Raw genomic sequence first — 19,905 nt, 5'->3', positions numbered from 1 at the left:
AGGGCAGGGTATACCGGAAGCCAGCCCTGTCTCCCCTTAAGACCATCTACAATCTTGTCAAAATAAAGACACATGGCTTTCGTCAAGAGACTAGTCAAAATAGTTCCTGAGGAAAAGGAAATAAAGGTAGGCCTGAGGGTTAAAGTAAGTATATAATCTTACAAACAATAGCAGAATCAGTGGCAAGAAATTCAGGCAAAATTAGACTAATTGCAAAGGATGGGAGGGTCCAATAGTTCAGGAACTACTCAGAAACTGGGGGTGTATGTGTCATAGCCTGGGATACACTGTGGAGTTTGAAAAGACTTTACAATAGATGCCCAGAGACTGGATGATGAGATAAAGAAGAGCTTTGTTTGACAAATATTTGGGGCAATGTAAGAAAAATTCTTTAATAGGCTTAGAGAGATCACACTGTGTGAAAGCCAATGTCCTTCACCAACACATGCCACCCTAATTGGGAAGGATCATGTGAAGCTCCCTTCTGAGGTACTCCAAAAGGAAGATGGAAGTAGAGTAATAATTTCATTGAATGGATTATACACTGATAATCTGATAGGGTTGGCTTATTGGAAAGTCTGTATGTAGCTGTATTATATTTGCCAAACTTTTTCCATCATTTAAAACAAAAGTACCAAATGAAATAAAAAATGATGTCTTTGGCCATTCATTTTACTTTCTTTAACTAAAGTTTTAAAATAACTCATTGACAAAATTATGAAATTTGGTCATATAGGATCTAGGCTCTTCAGGTTCAGCATTCAGTATATGATGTTTCATAGGATAGCATGAACTCCAGATATTTTAGGTTGCCTTGGGCTTGGACTGAACATTTTTCAAGCAGTTGTAAAACCAGAGTTCAAGCTTTCTGTTCACATCAGTTATCACATTTAGCAATTTATAGTTTGTGTGGTTGTTTAGCTAATATCTGTCTATTCTGTTTTGTGACTGTCACAAGGGCAAAGAATGTACCTGACAATTCTTTATCCCAGTACATAGTATCATGTCTAGCCCATAGCAGGTACTCAATTTGCATTTATATAAAATGAATGAATCAATAAAGGAATGATTGAAATTGACCTGCTTCTATCTGTTGAGAGAAAGAAACTTGAACCTAGAAGAAGCAGGTTGAATCCCAAATACTCCTCCTTTCTTGGGAGTATACATGGTGTCCAGAATCTTCTGTCTTCTTGGTCTGGATCTTTGAGAATCACTCCTTGGTCCTGGAAGATTTGCCAGAGTATTTCTAACATGATGTATGGATCATTACAGCACAGTACTGAAATATGCAACTATTCACAGAATAGATCTATGCATTAATTATTGCCTATTAGAAATCAGTGCTGCACTGACTGTATTTTTAAATGACTCCTCCCAATCTTATGAACAGTTTTCCTCAACAAGAATTAGGTTTTTGATATCATCTCCCTGAGATCACCAGCCTTGACAGTCTGCTCTTTTGATCTGAGTTCCCTGATTCATCTACCAGGCTCTGGGAGAAAGTTTTTGCTATCCTGACAATCATAATGAGCAAATCATTTTAGCTTAATCCTCTTAAAATAAAATTCCTTCTTATCTGTGGCTATAACCCAAGATATTCTATAACAGACTTTGCTGAAAATAACCCCCCTTTGTGCATACAGCTTCACCACTGATTCTCTGAATACCTGTACTCTCTGTGGTCCTCTCAGGTAACTTTCATATTGGCTTGGCTGCTGTTCTAGATGCCAAATGGGCAGGAACCCCATCTCTTCTAAAAGTGAGATCATAATAAAAACACAGATATTTTACCACTGTTCTCATCTGCCTTGTAATTTTTCTTGATTATATTAATGACAGCATCCTATGCGATATCCTTAATCAATTTCTAAGGGAAAAAAATAGAAATAACAGTCAACTTGAATTAGGTTTTGGAATGAAAGGCAAGTAAAAAATCAACAAACATTTATCAAATAGCTATACTGTCTTGGGCAATATGCTAGGCATTTCACATTCTCTGTAGCAAGAAAATTGTGCTATTTAGGCAATAACATCGAATTGCTCAGTTACAAGTTTAGTCATATTAACTCAATGGGCTATTTCTCTTAGATATAACCCATAATTCCATAGATACTATTAAAGAATAACTAGTTGATATTGTTGTTATTGATTTATACTGACATAAACAGAATAATTGCTATAATACACAGAGTATCATCTCTCATATGTAATGATGAGACTACCTAACACCAAGAGTTAACCCACCTGGAGCTAGTTTGCATTGATTTTCAGTGACCCCTCAATAAATATTACTGAGAAGTTTCTTTCTTAATTTAATTGTCTGCCAAATGAAGGCATCATCAAAGCCTGAATCACTGTATTGAGGATTCTGAAGGTAAGTATGAGTTCATCATGAAGACATTCGGGGATTGATTAGCAGTGTCTAGCACTTGTGCAAGATTGGGGTATAGTGGTATGTATGCTAAGCACCTGCCAACCAGATGCAAGATGGTTATGGATGGCATCTATCAAAATTTGCCCTGAAGTTACTCTGACACTCAATAAAAAGGTACATATCTCTTTATTTTTCATTTTCACTATCCTCAGGAAGGAAGATCTATTTTCTTTTATTAAATGTGTTACATAAGCTTCTTTTTGGTAAATTATATATGATAGAGGCAGACCGTTGAAGAATAGGCCAAAATCCTTGATACGATACACAGTATTGTTCTATGGAAAAATTCATTTTTCAATGCAAACCACTGGCTTCAAAACAGATTATTTGGAACATGATATTACTTATAATAATATCTTTATACATGACTTAATCTGTGCTTTCAGTGACCCACTAGGAATTATCAATAATCAGATATTAAAATGGATGGTATCATTGTAGGTTTAGAGTATTGTATTGGTTTGGGTCTTTTATGTGGACATCAGATTGGATTGAATTCAGCTGTGGGCCTTTGATTGGAGTACTTCAGTGAGGTGTGGCCCAGAGTGAGTCTCAACTGTCTTGCTAGCATCCTATATAAATGAGAGAAACATGCAGAGACACACAGAGAAAAAAAGCCACCATTTTAGTGCCAAGAGAGAGAACTCCAGGATTGCCTGCAGCTTCAGAAAGACAGAGAACCTCCAAGAAGGTGAGAAAGAGGCCAGAGACTAGAATCAGCAGAGCAGCTAGAGCTGAAGCAATGAAGCCCAGAGGAGATGGGAGTGTCAAGCCATATGCCTGAAAGCCCACAGCTGAGCTTGGGGAAAAAGTAAGCCTAGAGGAGAAGGCAGACTTCAGCAGCCATTTTGCTTTGCCACATGCAGGAGTCCAGGATCACCAGCACCTCAGCTTTGATGAGACTGCATTTCTGATGAAGCCTTGATTTGGACATTTGCACAGTCTTGGAACTGTAAGCTTCTATCCTAATAAATTCCCATTATAAAAGTCAACCCATTTCTATCATTTTGCAATGGTAGCATTTAACAAACTAAAACAAGTACTTACTAAGAAACTTTCTCTGTCCCTGAATTCAAAGATAGTAAAAGAGAGAGAGAAAAGAATTAAGGTACAATGATGACATACTCTCACTGAAATCCTAAGAGCATGAATTCTCAAAATGTGCTGCTAAATGTGAGTTATAAATATAGCTTACATTTTCAGCATCTAGAAATAATCTCTAGTTGTAATATACCCCTTATAGACTTCATGATTCAGGGCGAAAGTCTGAGTCTCAGAGAGAATTCACTCTAAAATGCTTGGAGTTTGAATTCTTTCCTTAAAAGCAATCTTAAGAGTAGTTTACAGAATATCAAAGCCAAGAGAGTACTACCATATAATAGGCTCTCTGTCAGTGCTCTCTGTGAGTATCTAAGTCAGGTCAAACATTCAAGGTATCCATTCGTTGTAATGAGAAAGGAACACAAAATAAAATTTGCTACCACTTAAAGTTTCACTAGTGTTTACAGCTTTGCTAAGGAATCAACACATCAAAAGGATCTAGCTAACCCTTTACACCAATAGCTCTTTCTGTTGCTTAAAACTGTTGGAGGGTGGACTTTTTATTCTGAGGTATTATTTGAAGATATATTTCCTGGAAAGATAAACAGAGGAGTAGGAGAAAGCACACTTTATCAGTGTGTTCAATAGGGAGAATAAAGGAGAACACATAATTGTTAAAAATTTTAAAGATGAGTGTCACTTTTTAAAAGAAATGGTAAACTTTTAAAGAATAACCAAATTGATGAGCAATGAACAATAAATACTCAGTAGCTTGGAACTTCAAAACTGCTTAGTGAAATATCTGAGAATGATGTTGGAACATAAATGAGACAGTTCAGTTCAAAAAATAAATTTTCCTTTACATGAGATTATCCTAATTTTAGAAATCATTCTGCTGACCTAAAACGGCCTCTCCAAGAAGAAGATAAAGTTATATGTTAATTATCTATTTAATTAAGTTTTGTAGGTTTCAATTTCTGACAAAGGTACAGCCCAAACATTAAGTTATGAAATATTTCATAGATGTTATTGGGTTGGATGTTGGGAAGGACTCAATGGTAGAATATGTATTTGCTCTTAGGGCACTAGCACATTTGTTGTAGAGAAAAGGAATATATATTAGGAACAGTGTAAAGGAACAGTTAAGGTACCGGATCAAATACCACATCAAATGGTATTGACTCTGTAATTGGAAATTCATCATAGGTTGTGGAAAGTTCAGTAGTTAAAGGAAATGGCTGTAATTTTAATTTGTATCACTAAAAATGAATAAAATAAGTATCAAAATAGTTCATTTTGAAAACTGATCTACTTGAGATTCCTACTTCATGTTGATGAGCATGTACAGTATTTATTAGAGGATGAGATAAGCATGATTACAGCTCATGCACTCAGTTGATATGCCCTTCAGCTGAATGTTGTGCTCTATGATGATTTTGACTGTTACAAAACCTAAAATTGCTTTTATTCTTGTCATTGGTGCTCAGTATAAATTGATAATGAATCATGGATAAAAACAGAAAGCATAAGGAACACTATGTTGAAAAATGAATGTTCATCAACAAGTGAACTCTGGTAAGCAAGAAACACCATATTCCCTGTTTTGTTTGAGTTAAATGGACTCTCAGACTTAAATGGACTCCAAGGTTCAATCCTACTGGATAATTGGGATATAAAATCTTAGTCACTATTGGAGCTTCCTTCTCATCTCCACCATGTGCAGGGCCCTGAGACTTTGCACAAAGCAAAACAGTTGGAGAAGTCTTTTCAGCCTTCCATTTTCACTGGTATTTCTAAAGTTATAGTCTAAAAGTCCAAAGCTTTGAGGTTAAAGTTTATAGTCTGAGCTTTATAAGCAGTTCATTAATATCTAGAACCTTTGCTTTTGTTGCTATGTGAGAGTAAAGACACCATGAAGTGTTTTGTGGTCCTGGGGCCTCGTTTCCAGCTTCCTTAGGTGCAAAAGAAGACATTCCTTACTGGGATTCTGCAACTTTCCTAGGATGCTGTCACACAATGGGATATGGCCTTGCCCCTTCATGCTGTTGTGGAAGCAGAGAGATTCAATGATCACATATGGAAAGCCAGGACTCAGTAATATACTTGGAAAGGAAAATTTATTAGCGACTGGCCAAGCTTGGGAACTCCTGTTCAAAAACCCAAGCCCCAAATAGAATTTTTGGGTCCCTTTTATACAGAGGATGTAGGAGTGGGGAGTCAAACAGTACTTATATGAAAAGGACCTTTTTGTTAGTTTCTTAGAGTTTCAAGTGTTTTATCTGAGTATCAGATAGGTCTTGAATTAACACATACTCTCTAGGTAAGCTTGAATAAACACATAAATTCCACATTCCAGGTAAACTTGAATAAACACATAACTTCCATATTCCAGGTAAGCTTGAATTAACACATTTAGCTTACACACACAGCCCAGGTTATTTATGCATTACACTGTCCATATCATTCCTCCCTTTGATGCCAGCTTAACTTGTTAAACTTTGGCATCACTATTGTTGGATTTATGAGGTGGGTGACTATTTGTTGTTTTGATTGATTACTCCACCTATTAATTTCCCAGTGAGGGCTTAAAGATAAAGTTCTTGGGTAAAATCTGGGGCTTTTTCTTGTTCCCAGAATAAGTTTTAGTTCTGGATAGCAGAATCTTGGGGGTGGAGGTTTTTCAGCAGCCGTCTTGGGGGTTACTGATGTTCATGTGGACTTTCTGCCAGGTTCCAGATCCATCTATTAATTTATTATCTTATTAGCTTGCTTTATTTTTCCTTTAGAGAGTTTACACCTTTAATCTTAAAGGGGTGCTAAAGGGAGATGATCTTTTTTCTGTAGGTACTTCCTGCTGGCCATGGGCTGTAGTCCCTACCTGACAAGGGGTAAAAACTTGTTATTTTATTTCAACTGGAGGAGGATGGATCTGGCATTCTGTGTGAAGCCTGATGAAGTTTTCAAATGGCTAACAAGATGCCCATTCTGAAAGAAACAAACTTAATTAGAATTTTGAGAATACATGGTTTCTTTAAGAAGACACTCGCTTACAGAAGTAGAAAAGTTTAGGTGCCTGCAAAGTCCTTATCTTTCTAAAGTTGGTGGGGACAGTATGCTGTTGATTAACCCCAGAGAGAAATTGTAATAGACAATGGTATTAGGCATTTATTTTTGCTTTTTTTGAAGACACATCCCAGGCTGTTCAATGACTGACACTTGTGTGTTTTGTCAGGTGCTTCTGGTGAACTGGCACTCTTGGGTAACTGATTTTATTCAGGATTAGTAAATCAAGCTGGATATTCCTTTAGCTTTAATAGCTGTGGGAGTGATCAGAATTACAGAGCAAAGATTTTAGATTTTGGCTTTAATTGAGCAACTTTTGATAATTTTTTGACTGTTTTTATCAGCCTTTGTTTTTTTTTGAAAACCTGTTTGGCTAAACTGGTTAGGGCATTTTTCCCCAGATAAGTGCTTTGGTGAAGTTCATGAAGGACTTTTTACTACACTGCTCCTGGCAGGTATATCTGAGCATTTTTAACAAGCCACCTGTCAGTTTTCAGGGTGAACCTTAAGTCAGTTGCCCTGGTTTGTTTACCCTGGGTATACTGTGGTACACTGTGGAACTTTAAGTACTAGTACAGGTGCTGGAATAAGGGGTAGGAGGGAAACCTGGGTTTAGAGTTTGATACACCCTTATTTGCACCTTGGGGGCTTTTAGTAATTAGCCTGGTATTATTAAACCAATTACCTGTAAGCCACTGGTGGCCTTGGGCTCAAGCACATCCTTCACCTAGTGTGGGTGAAGATTGCTCCTAAGTTAATTAAAAGGGTTATTGGCCCCATTGCTCTCAGGCAAGGCGGCCACTTTTTTATTTTATAGACATGATTATTAACTATTCAGAAAGTGAAGTTGATCTGCACCTTTAACATGTTCAATGTTTTTCTGTATATGATTTACTAGAAGCATTACCATAGTTATCAGACATTTATCTGGAATAGGTTTTAGTTATAGTACTTAATTAATGTATTACTTAATGTATAAGTTTTTCTTGAGCTGCAATTAATAGCTTTAAGCTTCAAGTTTGCAATACTGTATAGGTTATTTTTCCATGGGAGCAAGCTATAGTGCCAATTGTGTTTAAGTTCTACTCACAGTATTCTGATATTTATTGCTCACTTCATATGTTCTTCACAGATGTTGCAGCACCATTGACCCTAGAGAGAAACTAGGGAGTAGATCTTACTGGCCTGGTACGTAGTGCTCTCTGGCACTATGAAACAGTGCCAGTTTGGAAACTATATCTATTGTGCATTTGGTTGTACTTAGCCACTGCTGGCTGCTGCAGGAGCTCAAAACTGCGAAGTAGTTTCCATCCACTTCAGGAGCACAACCAGAGTTGTAATAGATACTTTTATTATTTTAGGGGTTAGTGACCAATAACTGACAATAACTCACATGGAGAAGTACCCTGCATGTATTGGACATCTGGTCTGAATGAACAGAAATTTTGACAATGTTGACGTTTATCCCCTGATTTTTATACATCTTTTAAACACTTTTAATGTAATGTGCTATGTATTAAATGAATTTTCAGTACTTTGCTTTTTACTTTTACAGTTCTACCATGAAGACATTAATTACACAGGTATTTTATTTTATATATAGTAGAGGGAAAAATAGCTTTTTTTATTTTAAAATGAAAACTGAAGATTTCCAATGGAATCAAGGCAACTTTTTACTGCCACTACTGGAATATGCACATTGAGGTGACTTTTAGACAGGTTTTATTGTTATGAAGTTATTTTTTTTATTAACACCAATTTAGATTTTTCATTAATAATGGCTTTTTAGAACTAGCCATTTAAATGTTTTAATTTGGAAGATGCTTTTACACATTTTTTATATTTAAACATAATTACATAGACTGGATAATTTGCCTTAAATTATAATTGGCAACTGATGGATTTTACTTTATGCATTTAGGAGAGGGCAGATTTATATTTTTTTAACTCAATTTTATTAAACATGAACTTATAGTTTTTATTATTTTAAAGATCTAATACATATAGTTGATTTATTAACCTGGTGTTTTACAAACCAAAGAAAGATTTCCCTGAAGGCTCGTTTTTTGCTGGCTCTTCTAGACTAGGGATTTGTGGTTTCCTGGCTTTGTGGCTTTTTAAATTAATGGCTTATAACCAAAATGTATATAATGTTCCAATGCTATGATACAATTTTTTGTTTGTTTGTTTTACACTTGTGGTAACCATAAGCAAAGGTAAATTCAGTTTATAATTATCATCACAATAATTGAAGTCTAGAGGTTAGGTGAAATTAGTAATAAAATAACTATAATTAAAGATAAGTTTAAATTATAATTAATATTATTATAGTAAGCACCAGATAAACTTGAAGTAGCCATAAACAAAGGTAAATTAGTTAAGATTACTATTACAATAGCTGAAATCTAGGCTACATTTACTCTGCTGTAATAATTTCAGTTATAAATTTTTTATATATATATAAAGGTACTTATACAATGATTTTAACTTTTAGTTTTCAGAAAGTTTTTACTTAAAATTAATTTGGGTACTTTTATTTATTAATTATGCAGTTAAAATAACTTTATTAGTAACAATTCTGTGCAGTTTTTCCACCTTTTTCAGCAATTAAATAAATTTCACTTGTGAGTTATGCATTAAATTTACTAGCAAGAAGTATTGGCATTCAAATATATTCATTTCCAGGTTACCTTTTACTATCATCCAACTTGTAACAGGTGAACTTTAAATTTGAGGCATAAGCAAACTGACAAAGTTAAATAGATTTTAAAGTTGAACACAAAATTAAGCACAGATTAAAACAAAAGAATTTTATTCCTTTGCATTTCCAGGGCAGTTTTACACGTGGGAGACAGGCTGACTAAATTTTAATGTGAAGTTGCCAAGCCAAATTGTGTTTGTTTTTTTCCCCCACAGTTTTAGTTTTATAACTTAATATTGTTTGAAAGTTTCCCAGTTAAACCAGCCATTAAAAGGCCATTAAGTGATTAGAGGTTAATTGTTCTAGCTAACAGGCTTTGGGGCCTGAGGCAATAGCTTCCTTGTTAGACAAAGGCATTTTATTTCACAGTTTTAAAAACTTTTTAAAGCATTCTGACACAAACCTGCAAAGAGAAATTTAGTAGCAAGAAGTAGAAAGGTAAAGCATAGCTAAAGGTAAATTATGCAAAGGTGTTCTGGCCTGTGACTGCCTTGAGGAAAGGAACTTTCACTGCAATCATTTTGGCTCTGCCCACCACCTTCTTCATTTTCCCAGGTAGCTGGGTGTGGTCAGATAGGAATGTGGTTTGCAAAGGCGTGTACTGTAAACCCTAGGCTCTCTACCATTTGCCATGCACCCCCCCCCCCAGGGGAGAGGGCAGGAGAAGGCAATGGCAGGCAAGTCCCAAGACAATGGCTGCTAAAATGGCTTGAAAAAGTTTTGCAGGGCCCAGCGCTCTCTCAGGGGGACCTCTGTCTTGGCAGGGCCATATTTTAAGCCACTTTCTAGACCCAGCCATCCTGACTGGGGCCAGATTTAATAAGCCTGGGTGCATGGTACAGACATGGACGTGGAGAAATTCCCAAGCCCCAGCAAATGGTGAGAGCAGTGTACAAAGGGCAGGTATGGGTTTAGAGCAAGAGAATAGAGCATGCACATGCTCAGCCTTCTCAGTTTGCTTTATGAACTATTAATTATTCCACTACTTTGCCAATGGCAAGGGAGGGGCTCCAGCTTAACCAAAGTTCACTATTTCACACAATTTAATACTACTATCTGGAGGCATGAAAATATACACTGGCATCGAATAAACACAGACAGAAACACAAAGCCCTATCAATCTGACTCATAATTTTCATATCTTTTGGTATGGCCATTTTTGATCTACAGCTTCTTAATTATTGCAACCTTAGCAAGGGGGAACTTCTAACACTAAACTTTTAATAGGACTTTTTGCCTACCCTTGCTGTTTACAAAACAAGTTCATTTGCAATCCAGCACCAAAACAAAGACTTATTTCTGGCTAAATCTTTTCATTGTTTAACTCATATTTAGACCAAGCCTTATTACAAGAACCAATCCACTTTTCTGTAACCAAGATTTTTCAAATCCTGACTAATTTTTCAGGATGCATTAGGACTTAAACCCATCAACATCCTTTTCCACTATAATCAAACCATCACTATCTTAGCGAAGGTAGAATCAGAACCAGATGCTAACTGGGAGTTAGCTAAACTTAAATATCAGGGCTTTTTTCCTTTCAGACCTGGAGAAGATGGCTTCCCCCTGAATTTTTGGAGGTACTGGGGTCTTCTTTTTGGGAGCTGATCAGATTCTCTTTCTAACATTTAAAGTTAGGTTTTTTCCTGGCACTATGCTCGTGGGGGGGGGGGGTCTTACCTGTTTGGTGTGCAGAATTTTTTCACTCTTAGAATTCCCTTCAGGTTCATCTGATTGTTCCTAGGAGGACTTTGGTGGAGCCAACATCCTTTTTTCTGGACTGAAATAAGTGTATGGAAGGCCAGGACTCAGTAATATTCTTGGGAAGGAAAATTTGTAACAGCTGGCTGGGCTCAGAAATTCCTGTTCAAAACCCTGAGCCCCGAATAAGATTTTTGGGACCCTTTTATGCAGAAGATGTAGGAGCGGGGAGTCAAACAGTGCTTATATGCAAAAGGACATTTTTGTTAGTTTCTTAGAGTTTCAAGTGTTTTATCTGAGCATCAGATAGGTCTTGAATTAACACATACTCTCTAGGTAAGTTTGAATTAACACATACCCCCCACATTCCAGGTAAGCTTGAATAAACACATATCTTCCACATTCCAGGTAGGCTTGAATTAACACATTTAGCTTATACATATAGCACAGGTTATTTATGAAGAAACCCACAGCCCCACCCCCCCCACCAGTCCATATCAATCCCACATTACAATTTCCTCAAGATCTCAGGCTTACAGAGAAGGAAAAGATGCTGCCTTTAAACTATACCTGCTTTCCTTACAAACTGTTTTTCAGGCAATAGCAGAGCATATTCTTTTTGGGCAGAAAATGCCTGAATTTCTTGGAGTTCCAATAAACACAACTAGCACAAACTCGTGGAGAGAATAGTATAAAGCAGGGAGACTCAGCATACATTTACATTCTATATTTAGCTGGCTTTACTTTCTAGAAATAAATATGGTTAAATTTACCTTTGAAAATCCACTTAATTTCCAATAAAATATAGTATATATTATTCTGCATAGTGAATCCTGTACTGAAATGTATTTCTAAGTGATGCAAACATTAGTAATATAAAAATAAGAGTTCTTGTGAAGAGAATTTTAAGTTATCACATATAAGTGTATATGCAGATAATGTGGGCTATGGGTGGAAGGCTCTTTGTCTCTTTAGAGATAACTAAGTTGTTTGACTTGTGGGTGTGGAACGGTGGGGGGCTGCAGTCCTGCCCTTGGGGACTAGCAGCAGCTCCAGTCCCAGGAAATGTTTAACAATGCGGGGGCTATAAACTTTAAGTATTTAGAGGAAATGCAAAAACCAAATATGCTAAAGGCTTATCTAGAATGTCTGGAGTCCATGCTAAAAGCTTACCTAAGATGTGGAAGATATATGCTAATTGAAGCCTATTGAGAACTGAAACAAAGGGACCATTTGGCCTTTCCTCTCTGTATAAAAGACATTTGAAAATCTTGTTTGGGGCTTGGGATTCAAACTGAAAGCTCCCGAGTCCGGCCGGCCGTCAATAAACCATTTTTCCTTCTCAAAATCATTCCTGAGTCCTGGCCTCTCTATACTCAAATAATTAAACTTCTCTTAAATTCCACAACATTTTTGGTGACTCTGGTGGGATAATAAATGAAGGCCAGAGACGGTAGCATTTTGCTGCCCCTTCCAAATCCCCGAGGAAGCCGGGAGGACTCGGGTGAACCCCAAATCTGGGCGCCCCTGGATTAAATTTAATCCAGAAAAGATGTGGGCTCCACCAGAGTCTTCCCGACAAAAATCGAGGGCAATAGAAGGTCTGAAGAGAAAGATTCTGGGAACGAAAAAGAACTCCGAACATGGAAGAAGGTAAGACTCCCCGGGTGAGCACAGTCTGGAAGGCCCTAGTTTAATTGCTAGGAAGGGGAGGCTGATCACCTCCCAAGAGAACCCTAGTAGCCCCAGAAGGCTGGGGGGAAGCCGTTCTCTCTAGGCTTGGGAAAAGGAAGAAAACCGGGGAAAAGCCCTGGTGTTTTGGGTTTGTCTAACTGCATGTTAAAATCTGGTACTGGTCTTATATCCACTAAAGGAGTGGAGTCTCGATTTTAATAAGAAGGGTATTTATAGGTTCAAGTCCTAATATCCTAGAAATTGGTCTAGATTAAAGAAAACAAAACTTAGTTACAAGAAAATGGATCGGCTTTTCTGGTAGAGCTTGGTCTGGATGTAAAGTTTAAACAGTAGAAAAGTCTAGCTGAAATCTTTTGTTATGGTGCTAATTTGTGAATGAATTCGCTTTATACCAAATGTTAAGTGTTCTAAAGTTTGTGATGGCTGTGGGGGCAGCCGTAGTGAAAATAAATATATAAACTTGTGAGTCAGATTAGTGACCTTTGTGCTTCTGTCTGTGTCAGCTCAATGTTAGTGTTAGAGTTGTGTCCTTACATAAAGTAGAATTACAGCTGAGCTGGAGCCCTCCCTTGCCATTGGCAAGGGGGTGAAATGATTCTGGGGCAAAAGCTGAAGAGTCTAGATGTTTGTGCATGTTCTGCTGTCTTGTCTCTGGTCTGGCCCTTTGCCGGGGCTTGGAGGCCATCTGTGTCCGTGCTAAGCACCCAAGTTTGTTAGGAATGTCCCAGTCGGGGCGGCTGGGTTCCTGGGAGAGTTGCCAAATTTGAGTAAGTTCTGTCTGCCCATTTTGGCTGAAAGCTAGAAATCGGGGAGCGGCTTGCCCCTTTCCAGTGAGTCCACCCTTCTATTCATAAGCCGCATTCCTGTTTGTTGTGCACCCGACTGCCTGGAAGAGAAAGAATTAAAAAAAGTGAAAAGCAGAATCAGAATAAATGCAGTAAATTTCCCTCCTTAAGGTGTCAAAGCCAAAATACGTTTGCATTCTGCTCAAGTTCTTAGAAAGTATTGTAGTAACCTTAAGTGAGAGAATGTGTTCTGTGAAAGTAAAATCTGTCTTAAGAGTATAAATAATTATAAAAGTTTTACAAAGCATTGTTTAAGGTATTTAAGTGGCTAATTGCAGAAAGTCATTATTTAACAAAACTGAATTGATAATAATAATAATAAAAGGCAATTTTATAACAAACATATTCAGCAGCCAATCTCCCCTGCCAACTTGCTTCCAAAAAAACTGTTTCTAGTATTACATGCTACTAAGTATTTAAAGAGAAGAAAAGTTCATTATTTTAACAAACTTGTTTAGTATTAATGGCAATTATATGTTGTAAAAAGTTTGCCTGGTAACTTAGCATGTGAGATATATAGAGTGTGTTTTTATTGTTAAGGCAACAGAAGATAATTTTGTCCTAAGATAAAATGATTAATTATTAGAAAAAGTAGAGTGTAAGACAGAACCTGAATAAATACTAAAAGTGTAGAAAGTTTGTAGAAAAGAAATTTTTATGATTAAATTAAGTAAGATCAATATACAAAGAAAATATTTTATCAATAGCTTCTTGTGCTTTAACCTCATCATATCCTCAATGTTTAAAAAAGAGTCTTACCTCTTTTAAAAGAACATTTTATGTTCTAAAAATCAAATCCTGAAAAGTAGCCTTTTATTTCAAACTAACTGCAAGAGATTTATTCTTTTACTTTAAAAGAAAAATTAAAGTAATAGTTAAGTTCATTTAATATGTTATAAGTTGAATAAAAAGTATTTAAAAGTGTTATAAAATTAATAAGTTTTAAAAAATTAATAAAAACTGTAACTAAGAGTTAAAATCATTTATAAATGCATTTATATTATAAAACAGTGGAAAGACAATAACTGAGATTATAGCTGAGTGAATTTAGCCTGAAACTATTATTTAAGTGTAAATTCTACACTAACCTTTCCTTTGTTTATAGTTACTTCAAGCCTAACCTCACCCTTTGCCTTTGCCTATGGTTATTTCATAATTGAGAAGAGGTGGGACATCACTGTCTCCTCTCCTGGTATTAGTAACCCTTTCTCTCATGAATTCAAGTGTAAACTAAATAAATTGCTGCCTGATAGAATAAAGTTAAATAGGCACTGGAGTTTTATTATCTCCAAAACCAAAAAGGGGAGTAGAGGGGGAGAAGTCTCCTGCCTTGACGGTCAGTGTTCCTAAGAGTGGCAATTCATGAGAGAAAGCAGTCTGTCTCCCTGAAGCTTCAAATAGCCTCAGTAAATATATATAAAATTAATCTTGTTGCTTATCCAAAATTCTGCTAATTTCAAAGTAAAATATAAAGTTCTAAAACAAAATGGTGCTAAGGCATTGAAAACATTTTAGTTATTACAATCCATTAAGTAAGAAAGAAAATTCTTGTAGTAAACTGCATAGTCATAGTGCAAATTAAAAAGAGTTTCAAAAGTCTTTGAAAAGTTTAAAGTAACTAAAGTCATGTTGTTGTGTCAAACTATTCATGTCTGCCTATTTGCTCAAATTGTTGAAGTTAAATATGCAGTTATATAAGTAATATGTATTTCTAGACCCCTCATTAATTAAGCTAAACAGTATATAAAATAATGCAAATTACAAGTAATATCAATGAGTTGTGTTTGTGTCTAACTCTTTGTGTCTGCCCATTTTTTAAAAAAAAATGCTCAATGTATGTCTTCATACATCAAGATAATATCAAATTAACAAATAAAAATTCTTAAAAGAAGTCTATTCAAATTGTTAAAAATTAAATATGCAGTTATATTTATAAATATTCTTAAAGCCCAAATTGAACTAAGCAAGATAAAAAAGTCATAAAAATCTGATTATAAAAACAATTAGAAAAGGGCCTCCTCTTTGCAAGAGCTTTTAAGGCAAGACTAAGTGTGGCAGATTAAACCTATCTACTAGGCTAGAAAATTAAAAATCAGTTTGCCTGGTAATCTCCCAGTTTAAACCTTTGTCAGCCATAAATTGCAAAAAAAAAAAAAAAAACACACACAAAAATTAAGTTAATTTTCACATAAGAAAAATGTTGATGTAACCTAGCGGCCTGCTGCCTCAGTCTCCCACTCCCGGGTTAGACAGCAGTAGAGACCAGTTTAGGCCAGTCCTATGGGCAGTAAAAAGATGCCCAAGAAAGAGCTAACTAAGTCAGTGCCATTTCAGCACTAAATTCTATTCCTTATTTAAAAAAGGAGAAAGCAAGTAAAAACTAAAATAGTTAAAATGTGATAAAAGAAGCAGTTAAATCAAACTTTTGCGTGAAAAAGTTAAATCTCAAATAAGCTGTAACTTCTAAAGTATCCAATCTATAGAAAAACAGAAAAAGAGCTTGCATGCTAAGCTTAAAAGTATAAATTGTGTCATTTTTCTTTGTTCAGGGCACCAGCCATATCTGGCTCTGCGCCCCTTCTTGCAAGATTGAGAATAAATTATTTTCTTCTCCACAATCTAGTGAGCCTTATTTTCTTCCAGAAGATTTCTTTCCAACAAAATAAGGTAATTAGTGGCTCTATTAACAAATTTCAGTAAGTAAAAAAAAGTCCATAAAAACTATAGAGAGATCTTTCCTGGGTTATGATTTTTTAAAAATTAAGTAATTGTGTAATGTGTTTTAAAACCTAGTAGTCAGTATGCATGTGTTTTAAAACCTGGTAGTCAGTTATGCTTTTAAATTAATAATTTTCATAACTTAAAGAAAAAAAGTTTTTAGCTTCCTGTAAGAAAAAAAGAGAACATTCCTTGCATAAACTATTATAGTTTCAATTTTATTTAACTTGAGTGTAATCTCCCATAGTTAATTTATAAACTAAATTAACATATGTACAAAATCTTTACAGTAATGAAAATTGTAAGTTCACATTAGTGAAATTAAGCTAAAAAAAAAAGATTGTAGATATGCTCTCTTAAATAAAGAGTAAATTTCTTTCATTAGTAATTATAATTTAGTAAGTTTATTTAAACATGAAGTGTCTAGTCAATGCAGCTATAGTCAATTATAAAGAGTTTGTAAAACATCTTCCAAACTGAAAATGTTTAAATAGTTCTAATTGTAAAAGTCATTGTTAACTAAAAAAACTTAGATTAGTATTAGTAGCAAAAATAACTTCATGATAATAAACCTGTCTGAAGGCCACTGCAAAATACACATTTAAGTAAATGATAATAAAAAGTTGTCTTGATTCTATTAGAAATATTCTGTTTTCATTCTAACAATGAAAAATAATATTTTTCCTCTATTACTAAAGTAAAGTACCTACTGTTATCTTCATAGTAAAATTGTGTAAGTAAATAGTCATTTGATATATGTATTGCGTTAAGTTGTTTAAAATATATATAAAACAAAAAATAAACTTTAACATTGTCAAACTCTTGTGCATTCAAACCAAGCCTTGTATACATTACAAGTGGCCTCTCCATGTGAGTTATTAGCTAAGCTGGTCACTGACCCCTCAATTAAAAATATGTGCTATATCAGTCTCTAGTTCTGCTCCTGAAGTCGATAAAAACTATATTGCAGTTTCAAGCTCCTGCAGCCAATAATGACTCGGTACAGCCAAGTGTACAATAGATATCGCCTCCAGACTGGCACTGTTCCATGGTGCCAGAGAGCACTATGCACCAAGCTAGTAAAATACTAAAAAATCTCTAAAATACTAAAAAGATGCTGCAACTTGCTCACTGCGCTGAAGAACATGCTAAGTAGAGCCATGATACCAAGAGACTGTAAGTAAAACTTAAACACAATTAGCATTATAGCCTGCTCTCATAGAGAGATAACATGTAAAGTATTACAAACCTAAAACTCAAAACTAATAATAGCAACTCTAAATCCTTATGCATTAAGTAATACATTAGTTAATATTAAGTGCTGTACTTTTATCCTGTACTAAATATATGCCTAATAATTGTAATATTATCTTTTCTATTTTAGATCAAGTGCAAAAGTATATTAGACATGTTAAATTCCTAGTAAAATCATTTTCTAAACAGTTAATAACATGTCTATAGAATAAAGTAGCAGTCTCAGCCAGTCTTAGTTAGCAAAAGTGAAGCTTGCTTGCTGATAGTGAGTCACCTATTAAACAAGTCAAAATTGCTAAAAATTGTACAATGAAAACCAAAGTGTAAAAATCTTTATTCTGTAGTTCTGATCACTCCCACAAGTAAAAACTAAAAGTATTTCCAAATTAGTGTTCTAATCCTGAGTGAAGCCAGTTGCCCAAAAAGTACCAGTTCACCAAGAGCATCTGACAGAGCGAATGAGTGTCAATCATTGAACAGCTTAGAATGTGTCTTCAGACAAAGCTAAGTGTCTGTTGCAATTTCTCTCTAAAGATAAATAACTTAAAAAAGAATATATATGCTGTTCCCACCAGCTTTTAAGAAATGCCATCTTTATAGACACCTAACCTTGTCTACCTCTGTAATCCAATGTGTCCTCTTTTAAAAACAAGTATTCCAAAATTTTAATTAAGTTTGTTTCTTTCAAAGTGAACATCTTATTAACCATATAAAAACTTCATCCAACTTCGTACAGAATGCCAGATCCATCTTCCTCCAGTTAAAATAAATTAAAGAGTTTTACACCTTATTAAGCAATGACTACAGCCCATGGCCAGCAAGAAGCAGTTACAGAAAAGAGATCGTCTCCCTTCAGCACCCCTTTTAATTTAAAGGTGTAAACTCTTTAAAAGTAAAATAAAAGTAATAGATGGATCTGGAACCTGACTAAAAAACCACGTGAGTGCCAGTGGCAACAGAATAACTGCGGGAAGCCCCTGCCCAAGATTCTGCTGTCCAGAATGAAAAGTTCTAAACTTCTAAAAACGGTCCTAGATGCTGTACTAAAGACTGATAAATAATCAGTCAAGACAACAAACAGCCATCCACCTCATAGCTCCAACAGTAATTATGCCAAAGCTTAGCAAGTAAACTTTGACAAAGGGGGGAATGATGTGGGCTATGGGTGGAAGGCTCTTTGTCTCTTCAGAGATAACTAAGTTGTTTGACTTGTGGGTGTGGAACGGTGGGGGGCTGCAGTCCTGCCCTTGGGGACTAGCAGCAGCTCCAGTCCCAGGAAATGTTTAACAATGCGGGGGCTATAAACTTTAAGTATTTAGAGGAAATGCAAAAACCAAATATGCTAAAGGCTTATCTAGAATGTCTGGAGTCCATGCTAAAAGCTTACCTAAGATGTGGAAGATATATGCTAATTGAAGCCTATTGAGAACTGAAACAAAGGGACCATTTGGCCTTTCCTCTCTGTATAAAAGACGTTTGAAAATCTTGTTCGGGGCTCGAGATTCAAACTAAAAGCTCCCGAGTCCGGCCGGCCGTCAATAAACCATTTTTCCTTCTCAAAATCATTCCTAAGTCCTGGCCTCTCTATACTCAAATAATTAAACTTCTCTTAAATTCCACAACACAGATAGATGTACATATATGCATATGTTTATCTACATATTTGCTTCTTGTTTTTGGTTTGGTTGTCCTTTCTTTCACTTACTGTCTACAGTCTGGCAAGTTCAATGTATATTGGATCAAAGGTGATTATCATGTGCTTCCACACTTCCTAGAATTACAACCAGTCTTTCTTAAGGATAATGATGGCTAACAGGAGGATTTGCTCACTTACAATGTCCAAATCCTTTCCAGTGAAGGAAGAAGATCCAACCCATGGTTAAAGGGAGATGAAATTGTTTTCTGATTCAATTTGGAGAAGATATTTAAATTGCTTACAATAACCCAAAGAGGTCTACTTTATTCTGTGATTAATTTGATAAACCCTATCTTAAAAATCCTATTGCACATAATCTTGGTTTGAACAAATTTGACATAATCCCATCATTAGTATAGCATGGAGTGAAGGAGCATTGAAATAGAAATGCCTTCATCAGAGGGGGGTTGGTTACAGGGAGAGAGTCAGAAAAAAATGTTGATGTTTGCCTTAAATTCCAACATGTGATATTTGGCTTTTTTTGTGTGTTGCAAAATGCCACAATATTGTTCTAAGAGATTGCCAATCAGGTGAAAAACAACTTCTAAAAACCGAAATTGAAAAAAGAATTATAAAGAGGGGGTAGCCATTCTACAATCCAGAAACTGCGTTTACATAAGTAAAATGTCAGCCGAGGAAATCTACGAACATAACAAGCCCTTCAGTTGTTTTTCATGAACATTACATGAGGGGACCACCATAGAAACCAGGTGAGTATACTTATTTTAACATGTCATTTCAGTTTCTTTTTCTGCAA

The sequence above is a fragment of the Dasypus novemcinctus genome, chromosome 4 (genome assembly GCF_030445035.2).
Source record: "Dasypus novemcinctus isolate mDasNov1 chromosome 4, mDasNov1.1.hap2, whole genome shotgun sequence".
Taxonomy (NCBI): domain Eukaryota; kingdom Metazoa; phylum Chordata; class Mammalia; order Cingulata; family Dasypodidae; genus Dasypus; species Dasypus novemcinctus.
Note: the sequence above shows the minus strand (reverse complement) of the source record.